Source organism: Anas platyrhynchos, chromosome 1 (assembly GCF_047663525.1).
Source record: "Anas platyrhynchos isolate ZD024472 breed Pekin duck chromosome 1, IASCAAS_PekinDuck_T2T, whole genome shotgun sequence".
Lineage (NCBI taxonomy): Eukaryota > Metazoa > Chordata > Aves > Anseriformes > Anatidae > Anas > Anas platyrhynchos.
In genome coordinates, this window is record NC_092587.1 from 181,668,091 (window position 1) to 181,681,713 (window position 13,623).

Below are 13,623 nucleotides of genomic sequence, written 5' to 3' on the forward strand. Positions count from 1 at the left end.
TGAAATGAGAAAGATAAAAATAAGTGAGGCTTTTAAAGGAATCACACGACTTCATTGCTTCATATAAGATGAAATCTTAGACTGCTGGACAAATTCACTAAGTCATTCCCTCCATGGGTGTACAAATGCAAGGGGAAGACATTTGATTTTTGACTGCAAAGCATTAAACTAATGAGGTGATAGAAAGCAGACAGAATACAAAACCAGAGTTGGTCTGCTGCAGCTTCACTCCCTCTGAATCTCTGTGAGGTTTTGAATCACAGCTGTGGAAACAAGCTGTTGGATTTCCTCCCCTAACCCTCCAGGTAATTTTGTAATTTCAGTATAAATGCTCTGGAAGTCAGGATTAACTTTTGTATACAGCACGCTGCTAAGTGCCTTGTGTGAATAGAGGGTGCTAGTGGGAGACACTGTGAATCAAAGCTATGTGGTCATGCAACTGAGAAGGCAAGGAAAAGAGCCAGGCAAACAATCCCCAGACTGTTTTTTCCTGAGAAGGAGATGATCCACCTTGTCTGGACTTTATAGCAAAAGTGAGTCTATTGATTAAACATTTTTTAACATTGCTGTTAAAATTATTAATGGTAATAATCATAGATTAAGAGCTCTGTGTTGTAGTGTTCTGTCTGAATCAGAACAAAATGTTTGCTATTAAAGGGAAGATGACAATGTACTTATTGTTTAATAAGCATTAAAATGGAAAGAAAGAAAAAAAAAAAAAAAGTGAAATAGTTCAGTGTGTTCTTGGTGCAGTAATAAAACACCTCCTGGACAGGTTTCCGTGGGCCCCAGACTAGGAACAGAGAGTATTCATTCTCTGTAAGAAAAAAGTAATGGAGTGTACCACAAAACTCCTATGATAACAGAAAACACTGAAAATCAAAGGGTTAACACCATCCCTAATGATTGTTACCAATGTAATATTATTCTAAAGCTGTTGTGCTGTGCACCATGCTATTTTTTCTCTCTTTTTTTTTTTTTTTGTTTGTTTGTTTTTAAGGTGCCTTTGTAATTTATTTATTTATTTTTATTACCTAAGGGATAAGATTAGGTATATATCTCACACTGTTTTGCATGAAGAGGTGCTGGTCTTGGGAACCCCAAGATGTGCAGCATTGACCGGACCTCTGATCCACTGTGCAGACCCCTATCTGTGGAGACATTGTTCCAGATGGGTGGATCCTGACTCCCCCAAGTACAATGCTCTTCCCATGTGTATCACTGCAAACACCTGGCGATCACCCACCTTGTACTAAACAAACAGACTACATAGCTTGTAGAATGAACAGAGGCAAATAAATGTCCTTTCATACTTTCAGAGAGACATCATGTCCACACAAGTTAAGCAGCTGGGTGAGTTGGACACAATCTCATTTTTGGAAGTTTTTCACATTATCTATGTTTGTCCATTGACAGATACTCAACATAGGCACTTATTATAGGATGACTGCTTTATTTAGCACTAATATACATATATCCAGAGCCCCAGTTAGGCAGTATATATCCTAACTATAATTTCTTGTCATCTCCAAATCCATGTTGTCTTGTATTTCCTTGACTTTTCCCCATGGCCACATCATGGAAAATTCTTACCTTAGTTCTTATGACCTCACTTCTACCTCTGGTTCTCTGTCCTACAGCACAGGACAGGGAAGGAGAACCACAGAAAACTGATGAAGTTCAGATGTAACTAACTCACGACCTACGAGAGAGAAATACAGAGAGAAAGAAGCATAGGGGCTCAAAGAGGTGGACTAATTCAGATTAAGTTGTGGGAGCTCAAGAAAACACTGCCTCTTCCTGCCCACATGACCTTTCTGCCAGAAACTGAGGCAGGTGCAGAAGGAAATAATCACTGACTGCCCAACCCCTGACATTTGAAAATTGGCCTAAACCATGAGTCTTCAACTACCACTGACACATTTTCAAGTACTACTAGAGTTTATGTACAGCACACCAAAACTGCAGGAAGTCCTTCTGGAAAAAAAGGTAAAAAAAAAGGTAGGGTAAATTTTGATTTGTATAATATCAGTTCCTTGTTGGTTTCATAGCCACCTATCCAAGCAGCTTGCAAGTGCCTCCAGGGGAAGGGTCAGGAAAAACCTGTAAGGGTTTCTTTGAAGTCTCTCTCCCCTTCTCTTTTTGATGGTAAATGCATGACTTAAAGAAAAAGGAGTTAAGATTTTTCTCTCTCTGTTTTTGCTAACAGTTCATTTCCATCAACTGAGTGAAAGCTCTGAGGACCTCTTAGCCACACTCTGTAGCCAACAGCATATAATCACGATTTTATTTCTGGGTATGTCTGCTATATAATTGTTTTAAAGCATAGATCTCCTGAATCCACTAAAAGGTGTTTAACAGACAATGCAGGATTGATTTATTCCAGCTTTCTAAGAAAGAGGGTTATTTTTCTATAATTTATCATAATCTACTGCCTGAAGGCTGGCAAGTGACCAGGGCTCTTCTGACATACAGCGGTCTTTTGTGCTGTCATATTTGAACATAAATTAAAGAATGAAAAGGAGAGGAAGACAGAAACTCCTAAAGGATGGTGTGTTTGGTTCCCCTTTTGAAGTTCTTTGGCAGCCATGCAGGAAAACCTTGTGCCTAGATCACCACCTGTGGCCTCTGGCTCATTTGTCAGAGCTGAAAAAGTCAAAAGGAGGTCAGGAGGGAACAAGAGTCAAGCTTCACTAGAGCCAGCTGAGAAAGGTCTTGCCATACCCTACTGCAAGCAAATATCCAAACAGTGAAAAATGCCTAAATTGGGCAATGGAAAAAAAAGCCATGCACAGCATAAAAACTGGAGACTCAATGTCTCTGAGGGATGGAAATGGGCTATGGCTTATGGCTCCAGAGGTAAAGCTAAAAAAAGAAACCTTTCAGTAAAAATGAATTTTGTACAAATTTTGCCTGACCTGAACACTTGCCAGCCACGCAAATTAAAATTGGGAAAGGAAACCCTCCACCCACAAAGAAGGCAGCTGCACACTGGGCAGCAAATAAGAGGTGACAAGCTAAGGGAGACACAAAATCTTCACCCATACTTATGGAAATTGTTTTATATTCAGCTACTGGACACAGGACAAATAATCGAGCATACTAAAAAGAAAGAGGTATGAGACAGACAAGTACAAAGAGTTCAAAATCAGAGTCCAGAAAAAACAACAATTTTACATGCCATGGCAAATATCACAAACCAAGGATGGCTCAGCCTCTGCAAAAACAGAAGGGGGAATCACAACAGATTACATTGCTTGCAAGAATTTGCAGATGCCATCAAGATGAGAGGAGCATGGACAAAGAAGACGACAGCAGTAGCACAAGCAAAAGATTGGAAAATCCTTCCTAGTGCCAAAAAAACATCACAGCTGAGCAGAAAAAAAAAATATATATAGAGAGAGAGAGAGAGAGAGAAACAAAAATGAGTGCAGAAAGGATGGGAAAAAGCGGGAGAAAGGATAGGAGTAAAACTCTAGACTTAAAGTATCCATTTTGCCTCACTAGAGAAATATTGGAACTATAGGAGGGAACAAATAGCAAACTGAAGTAAATACAATGTGTAATAGTATTTCTGAACTGCTAAAAATATGTTCTGCTTTTGTTGTTGTCTAGCAAAAGTACTAGAGATGGAGCCAATATATTTAAGCAAGAGCTTGACACCTCCTCAATGTATGTAAGCTCCCAATTGAATGCAAAATAGAATGGAATAACCCAGTAGCCCCTTGTAAGGACAAGAAGAAAATCAAGCATTAGAAGAAGAGTTAAATAAACTGATTTCTCCAGATACCATGGCCAAGCAAAATAGCCCATACTATTTGTACTCTTCCACGATCATGGTAGAAAAGACATAAAGGAACACTGTCATTCAGCATAAACCTTAAAGGATTTTAAAAATGTACATAAAAAGACATTGTTTTCCACTGAAGCAATAAATGTTTGGATCTCTGAATTTTTATATTGTTATTGATAGTAAATTTTTTACATGCATGATAGATCAAAAAGGTTCTAAGATGTGCCCATAAAAAACAGGGATCTTGTGCAGTCAGAATACAATTTGAGATATAATGTTTCCTTAGACTATATCTGGCTAATTAAAAAGTTTCACTGGAAAATACAACCAGTCTTCTAGAGAAGATAGTAAAGTATGTGTGTATTATGTGAAAAGCATAAGGAGCCATGACTAAGAGTTTCTGAGCTGCTTTCTAAGAACATATGCCACTCTCATTTCTTTAAGCTATCGTGAAAATAAAATCTATAGAGGGGGAAAAAAGGCACATTGAGTAATGTTGGGCTTGTTGCCTGCATTCCATGGATTGGAAACCATTGCTTGAGAGCAGTGTTTTTTCAGATGAGAAGCTCAGATGCTGTGTAAGATGTCAAAGAAATATGACTGATGTCAAAGAAATATGACTGGTCTGTGAAACAAGTGCCAACCAATGCATCCATTTTCTCACCATTCAAAAAAGTGGAAATAAATGACAAATAAAAATGCATTCTATTTTTCTAGCTGGTTATAAATTAAAGCCAGCATGATGTATGATGATGTACGATCCAGAAGGGTTGTTTTCAGGAAAAAAATAAGTTTCTTCTCATACTTTCTGAAAAAAAGACAAAAAGAAAGGGGGGGGGGGAGAGAAATATTATAACACTTCTAGATTGAAAGGGAAAAGAAAGAAGGAAAGAAAGAAAGAAGGAAAGAAAGAAAGAAAGAGAGAGAAAGAGAGAGAGAGGGAAAGGAAGGAAGGAGGGAAGGAAAAAAAAGAAAACGAAAAAGAAAGAAAAAGAAAAAAGGAAGGAAGGAAGAAAGAAAGAAAGAGAGGAAGAAAGAGAGAAAGGAAGGAAGGAAGAAAGAAAGAGAAAAAGAAAGAAAGAAAGAAAGAAAGAAAGAAAGAAAGAAAGAAAGAAAGAAAGAAAGAAAGAAAGAAAGAAAGAAAGAAAGAAAGAAAGAAAGAAAGAAAGAAAGAAGGAAAGAAAGAAGGAAAGAAGGAAAGAAAGAAGGAAAGAAAAAGATTAACACAGTTCTAGATTATTTGAATACAGTTGAGGTGAGCAAATACCCAAGCTGTATGAAGAACACATCAGATTTAAAATAAAACTTGTGTTGTCTGGAAACTTTCTACCTTGAATTTTAGTCCTTGACTGAAAAAGAAGCAGCTTCACAGGTCCATCAAGCTTGTGAAGCTTGTGTATAATAGTAAATGCAAAAGCTGCTAAAAGCAGAAGTCAGGAGCCAAGACAGGACATGCACTGGCTCTAATGCCACTGTATGCAAGCAGACTTTGTACCATTTTTTTCATTCTGTACTTTTCTGTACTTCAAAACTTAGTATCAAAATGTTTGAATTTGGGAAAACAATACAGATGGGCTAACCACCCAGTGCACTGGCGTTCAAAAGAGCTGAATGCTGGTGAATCTCAGGCTTCTTCATTGACTGCTAAGTGAACTCGATCTAGGCTGTTTGGGGCTTTCATTTCAGTTTTCTCACTTGGCCTGTATTCTCTGTATTTTTCCTATGAGATCTATAACCATATTATGCAATGTCTGTCATAACAAGAACCACCTTGTTGAACCATTAAGGAACTGCTGTTTTAAAAAATGGTATGATAATAGATAAAAACTTCACTGACTTCATCCACCAACAGAAGGTTATAAAAATAACATCTGAATATATCTGGAGCCACAGTCCTCTGGCAGATAATCCTTGCAACTATTTGAAATGCTGAGGATTTCTATGATAACATCTACAGCTGTCAATTACTGTTTGTGAATGTTTTTTAAGGAAGAAAGTATTAAATAATATTGATTTCTTATTAGAGCACTTATGGTCCAGTCCCGGTCCTGATTATTATTTTTGCACTGGTTAGTTAACTGGTATTTAGCTTTCAACTTCAAGTTCAGAGGTCATTTTTTTAAAATAAGAATAAGCATGTGCCTTAAGGAATTATTTTGGTTATTTATCCATATTTATACCTTCAATCTTCTGGGACTCAAGAAAACAGTAAAAATAGAGATATTGTATGAGTAAAGCTGAGAAATCATACGTTAATAGCCTTTTGGATGTGAGCAGTAAATAAATGCCACAACACAGGAAAATAATGGATTTTCATCCTAAACATTATTAGTGCAATATTGAAGGTAGAAGTAATAATTCTTTTCTTCCTTCATCTCAACCCCATGTCCCAGCACATTCTGGAGCAGTAATTCAAGTCTGTCTTCTCCCATACACATGCATGGTCTATTAACCATAATAACGTAAAATTAACCATTCTACATGAAACATTTGGAAGCATTTACTAAGCTCCAAAGCTCTCTAGCTGTGCCTAACCCCAAAGTAGGAAAGAAACAGATGCTTCTTTTCCTGATCTCCCTCCAAATGTCCTTTGCACTGATAAGAAACTTGGATACATTCACCTAGTAAGAGCTGCAAGGTCTTCCAACATATGAGTGTGGGTGTGAACTATGTACTCCTCTGTTTAAAATCCCTAGGCCGTAGCTGGAAAGAAGACAGAGAAAAGTTAAATCTAGCTTTAGTTTTGATTTCAGTGAGGGGAAGCTCCAGACAGCAGACTTTAACGAGTCTGATGTGGGTGTTGTTTTTTTTTTAATAATTCCAGGTGATAAAGGTGACAGAACTGTGTGTCTTCCTGTGGTGGGAGAAAAGAGCTGGGAGTGGTTTTGACAAGAGCTAAAGTCTAACAGGAGTGAAGGGCATTCTTGAAAATATCAAAAGAGGCAATAATTATGAGGTCCACCTATTATTGCTTGGTTTTGAATTACCAAGAAAAGATGTACAAATAGGAAAAATATATGAGGTCTTTCCCTGGTGCTTTCATGGGTGACCATTCAACCTGTGCCAAGAGGACTCATAATCTGTTACACCAGCTCTTCTTACATGATTTCATTTACACTGTATAATCACTATTTTGTGTGTCATCAGATATGCAGCTCCACTTCCCATTGTTAGTCAGGCCAATCCACACATTAATTTCATATTTGGCTTATCAAGTTGTTAAAGCCTCTATTGCAGCAATTTACTACTTTACTTTTTGTCCAAGATCTCCGGGACTTATAACAACCCTTGCATTTCTGTTTTGCTCTATTGACTAAGGCTTCATGGCCTCATGCCAACATCTACAGCGTTCAACTTTATAGAAGTTAGCCAACGACAGCTATAGGAGGCAGCCAGATGAATAAATCATAAATTATATTTCATTTCATACAGTGGAATGAAATTATTTAAAGATTTCTTGCACTGCTACCAGAAGTATTAAAAGTTTTTAAACAAACAAACAAGGATTTACTAATCTAGCCATACAAAATATGCTGATCTGGAGAGACGGAAGTGTACTGGAGGAAAATTTTATGGGCAGCATTCCCAAGGCATGGAAAAAGGATGGAAGAGAAATAACTCACATATTGACTCGTCTGTATTTTCATAGTAGTGGAGCAAATATTATTGATTCTATATTGCGTAATACTGGCAGAAGAAATAATAATACTTCACAGACACAATGAAAACATTTGAATGATTTGAAATTCTCATTTGAAAAGTGCTATTTCAATGTATTTTTAATAGAGATAAAGATTTTTTATCTTCTTTTCAGAAAAATTGACAGGCCCACTTCATACTTTCCATTAGCACGAGATGTAAATGCAATGTATTTCCAATCTGCCATTCTAATCCTGTCAGCAGAAAGCCTTTCCAGGGTTTTAACTTAAACTCAGTGATCTAATTTCACGCTCATTCTGCTACGGTAAAGTTTTGATTTTTGACTGTATTGGTGTGTCCTTATTTTTTTCCTTGTTCTACAGTGTTCCAGCAGAATCAGGCAATTATCCTTCAGGCAACTTCACTTCTACAGGCAGAACACAGTTCAAAATGCTTAGACAGAACTATAAGAAGAGAAAAAAAATGCTGATCATCTTTAGTTTCAGCAGAAATAAGGCAAAAGCACTAAACAGCCTACCCATAGTCTAAGTTTCTGCACTGCTCAGGCAACTGGGATATGTTGGTTCATAAAATAATGATGATAATAATAATGTAATCCTTCACAGACTTTTTTGATACATATATGGTGTACATCACACATTAGGTGCATATATGCCATGGAGGAAGGTAGATTGTTCACTTTCTTCAAGCACAAGCATTCATTCACACCTACAAAAGGAGTACTTGAAAATTTTTGCCAGATTCTTCTAAATGCGTTCCTGCTTTTCCCTGACAACATATGATGGATCACGTCTCTAGCTGATATAATCAGAATAGTTTCACTAAAGAATATTAATTCTAGAATAAATTAACCACAGAAGTTCAAAATAGGACCTAAAATTTTAGAAGCACTTTCCCAAATTTCCATGATATTTAAACTGCTAGAAGCTGTATCTGTACAGTATAGTGTATTGCTCCAGCCTACTGAATTAAATTTGTGACCCCTTCTGTGTCTTACCTGAGGAAAAATTTCACTTTATGATAATCGTGTGTTACTGATTAAATTAGTCTTAATCTACAGTTTTAATAAGCTTTAGAAAAATTTATCCATCCATGGATTTTTTTCCCAGTATGAAAAGCCACTCAGACTATACAAACCAGAATATGCTGGAGTCAGTGAAGAAATGTTTTGTTGAGTTCAGGAAACTTGAATAGGCCCCCCTTGTGTGCACCAGCCACTTTCTAACTAACTGCAGAGAGCTCCTGGGAAGATGGCTTCTACCAGGCAGAAAAAAGGTGGGTTTGAGGGATTCTTGAGGAGTTTGAAGAATTCAGCTTTTCTTGAGGAATGAGAAACATTCTTTACAAAGTATCAGAGAAAAGCCATTCCTGAGATGAGAAATAGAAACCACCCTCTTGTTAAATTGAGTGGGCATTTTTGTGACCGCTCTCGTGAGTTTTCCTGGTTGTGTTAACACAAACCTGCACTCACACTCATACACAATATGGAGCCCAAAGGGACAGGAACATCAGCAGGGAGTACCTGAGCACACAGGCAATGCCTAACAGTTACTGTAAAGGAATGTCAGCTTTACAAGGATTTTCAAAAACTTTCAGAGTTTCAAAACCTGTAAACTTAGCTTCTATTAAAAATTAAAACACCTTCCATTAGCCAAAATCATCAAGGTAACAAAGCATAAAAGCCAACAAAGCATAAAACCAAAGATCTCTCCAAGTCAACAGATTATGAATTAGTTAAAAGGACCTGTTTGTTCTGTACTGTTTCTTTCTTCTCCCTGTAGTTGTAATAGAAATCCATAATGCATGTTTTTGGAGAGCACACACCATTTCTTGAGTACTGTTAGTGCTCCCAAATTTCTTGGTTGTAGAATAATCACCAGGATCTTTGAGTCAAAATGGGCACTTTCTGAGAGGTAAGTTTTGAAAGACTCAGGCAAAGGACTTTTCTATTCAAGAAGGAAAAGCATGTGTAAGGAAACTGAAAAGAAGTACATTTTACACAGCTGCCTTTTCCATGATGTCTCATTAAGCTGTGTGTGTCCTTTCTATAAGATACACTCAAACACTGGTCATAAAAGTATAATTAGGCATTCATATAGATAACGAGAACATCCAGTAAAAAATAAAGACAGAAATTATTCTTACCTTAGGCTCACAAGCCAATGAAACCTCTGGGAGGAGGAAGAACTTTGAAACGCTGGTTTTGCCCATAACTATCAGCATGACCATGCACATATCTTGGATGCTGGCTCTGCTGAAGACTGGATACTGAACTGAACAAGCTCTTCTTATTTCAGGGATAAATAGTGTTCCTGCTACTCTCTCTTGTGTTCACAGGTATTTTCCAGAGGCCTTTTGCACATACATCACATACCATTACTTATCCCTTCACCACGTCATTCACTGTGGTGATACATTGTGCTTACAAGTCTTTCTCTATCTGTCACCTGCCCCTGGAGACCTCAGTGAGATTCCACAACACGGAGCAACACCATTTGATATAAACTCAGTCTGCAAGAGCTCAGTATGTGCCTCACCTGAAGACCTGGAGGGAAAGACCCCATACAGCTGTGTCTGCAGCCCTGCTCTGTGCTCGGCCTGGACAGGATCAAACTCTGCAGCAGCTCAGAAGAGTTTCCCAAGGTCTGATGGAAACCGAAGCACTATATAGAGCAACAGTCTGCCAGAATCATGCACACAGGCCCACGTCTGTGCTAAGGAAATGGGCCCAAACCAAAGCCCATTTGCAAAACGGCAGCTGTGGAAAACTAAGCTAATGTGCAAATGACCCATCTCCTTACCCCAGACTGAACCTAAGTCTCTGAATTGTGGTCTGATTCCAATGCTGTAGCCTGGGTTTATGTTTAAAACTTAGTCATGTTGTGCTTACTGTATCATAGCTTGAAGGTCAATATTGCCTTAGAGAGCCTCTTTTTTTCAAGTCGTTCCACATCATACTGCTGGATAGAAAACAATTTCTACAACATTAGAGTCTCTAGTTTCCAGTATGTATGTGGAAGTCTTCCTTTTTGTGAAAAATCAGACTGACCAAACAATAGTAAGAGAATTTTCTCTTTAAGCAAACAATCAAAACTCTAAGTTTTTCTTTCCTAGAGGAATAAGAGCCTGGAATCCTGAAAGATGCAGTCATTAGTAACTTAAGCTACTACAGCCACAGAGAGTGCGGACAGTTTTCCAGCAAGGGAAGCATAAGGCCTCTCTGTACATGCTTAGGCTCTATCCTCCTGAGGAGTTCAAGCTATAAATGCCAGCAAGACTTTCCCAGAAACAAACTGTGCTTCATAGCAGTGTTCCAGGCTGCAGAAGGGACGACACCAGAAGGCCAAAGGAAAATGAGCATAATGAACAAATGATTTATAGCATCTATCAAAGGTGGTGTTATTACAAAATAAGGAAAATGTCTCCACTTTCAGCACCCCAGTCACTCAGTCTAATGTAGATGCAAAAACCTCAGACCTTCCTATGCAGACCAATAATTACAGGACTTAAAGAGAAGGAAAGAGATTAACAACAGGGCTATGATGAATGTGAATAATTACAACATCAGCAAAATCCCTCACACATCATTTCGAAGAATCAGGTTAGGAAATAAAAAGGATTAATTCTCAACCTATACAAAGTACTTCTGAAGTTTTCTACCCTGCTGCTGTATTCAGCAATAAAAATTTCTCGCTCCCACTGGCATAAGCAAGCAGCAGTGGAATAGTATTGACAAGAGTAACAAGATCAGCAAATACCGCCCGTTTCTTTCTCTATTGAGCCACCCCACATACCTGGAGGATCATTATCTATAAAAGCCATTAACACTGTGAGTTTTTTTTGTCTTCTTTTTAATTGCTTATAGTAACTCTGTAAAGCCATGTTACGAAAAAGCTTGCGTGTTCCCTACCTGAGGAACTGTGCTGTTCCCTGAGATGTATCCTCTTCCCTTACCGAACAGAAAGGTACCTATTATCTGTCCGAAAGCTATTATTTGGGGCTGAATGTACTTGAAGAAGGCCCTTTTACCTATCCGAGATTCCAGTAAACAAGCAGAAAAATTTACTGAAAATGGCCCAAAAAGCTTATAGATAAACTAAGCTCAGGAATGGAGAGCAAAGGAAAATTCACCAGCCCAGTATCTGCAAAGTTGCACAACCCACTTTTTGCATCTGAAAAAGTGGATACAGACCATAAAAAAGTGCAAGATCCTTGGTATATGAATTCATGCTCTCCACATTAAAAACATAACAAACTACTTTCATTTCTAATCACTCCTTTTGTTTTGTAATCACTCCCTTTGATACTTGGCTGTGTGTGCTGCCATTCAGACTACTGGCTGAAACTGCAGACATGGATAGGGAGTATCAGAGTTCACCCATGGAAACACCACATTGTGCTTCCAGGCCTGTTCTGCACTTGCTGTTCAAGATAATCAGATGTGAGAGACAGGGTTCCCCTGCCCCCAGTGCTGCTCAGCATCCTGAAGATCCAGATGTGCCAAATCCTCCTCTGGGTTTTGTCCTGCCCCAGCAAGAGTGGGTCAAGGTGTAGGTGGATGTTTTTTCTTGCAACTGAACAGGAGATTGAAGCACCTGAAACGAAGACACCCCAGGCCCAAAATCTTATGTGTTGATATGTGTGCAAGACTCACAGGATATCAAACATACCCTTTGTAAAATAATGGAGTATATATCAAGAAGTGCATTAATCAATTGCAAAATAAAGACAATTTAACTCTCTTGATTTGATGCATAAAAAGTAAAAAGGGTATTGTCATATCAGATCAGATTGCCAATCCACTTATCCAATAAAAACTTGTGGTATAACCTATCCAGAGAAGGAATATCTTGCTCACTCCAGACAGACAGATGTTGAAATACATTCTGAAGTCCAGGTACTTATCCAAAACTAATTTAATGTTCTGTCTATATAAACATGTCTAATCTCTTGATGTCTGCCAAATATTGTTCCAACAGCTAGTACTGCTATCACCTAAACTAAGAATTTCTCCATAAATTTAGATGTTTCAGATCCTGATGGGTTGTCCAGACTCACCTCTGGATAAAAAAAAAGTCTACTAAAAATTAATTCCAGAACATGAGTCAGCCGGTTAACTTACAACAACTGCATGGGTAAGCCTGGTGACAAGTCAATAGATAAAGTACTAACCCTTAATCAAATAAATGTTTCTTAGTGAAATTGAGTGCCAATGGAGTGCAAAAAGAACAAGTCTTGATGTGCTTTTTGCTTCCAACAGAAATTGGGTTGCTACAATTACAAAAATGTTTCAGAGATTTGCTGTCACTGATGGAAAGTTAGATAATAAGAATTAGAAAGATACTCAGATTGCATTTCAGAGCCTGCAATACTGAAAAGAAAGCACTACTACATTAGTGTATGGTAATGTATGCATTAGCTAATATGTATATATAAATGAATAGAACTAATTGCCTCTCAATCATGAGACCAACCCCAACCCAAATGAATGCTGACAGAAAGTTAGTCGCTCATTAGGTGATAAAACACATGTAATCAAACACCTCAGATCACTCTGCAAAGGACAAGTTTTCACACCACATTGAACTCAGTGTTATATATCAGTACTGTGATAAGCAGAGGGGCCCATCAAATCATGTACTTGGCAAGAGCGGAAAGATAGCTTGACTGCCTATGTAGAAGAATAACTGTTCCCTCTGGGTCAGCTACAAAGTTCTTGCTGAGGCTGAGATTTACATGATGGGAAAGGAAATAGGACCTATTTCAACCTTTCATTGTTTTGCAAAAGGAAATACTGCTCCAGGCTTTCCTAGAAACCTTTTTTTTTTTTTAAAAAAAAAAAAAAAAGAAGGCATGTTTTTAAAGAGCAGAAGATGCCAAAGAAAGTCTCCAAGGTGCAGATAGAGTGTCAAAATGTTCCCATATATCTGTGAGGTGAGATTCCTACAGAGACACAGTCAGCAAGTACAGTTCCCTGGCTGCTTGATCCCAGATCATCTATTTTGGGTTTACTAGCAAAAGCATGGTTTGGGTTTGTTTGCTTTTTTATTTGTTTTAGGGAGACAAGTTTTGCATAAAAAATTAATAAAATTAGTTTTTGAAGATCTTGTCCATCCCATCCATTGTGCATCCCATGATCATTTTCACAGGAGAGGTGATTTGATGCCAAG

At 38.0% G+C, this 13,623-nt stretch overlaps 1 long non-coding RNA gene across 1 annotated transcript in view; it reads right to left on the reverse strand.

The window, feature by feature from the left end:
- LOC106016738 (uncharacterized) overlaps window positions 1-10,345 on the reverse strand; it is a 151,473-nt gene extending 141,128 nt beyond the window's left edge. Inside the window, exon 1 of the long non-coding RNA XR_011806453.1 lies at window positions 9,599-10,345. This is a non-coding gene — a long non-coding RNA (uncharacterized lncRNA). The remainder of the gene's footprint in view (window positions 1-9,598) is intronic.
- Between the last annotated feature and the right edge of the window lie 3,278 nt (window positions 10,346-13,623).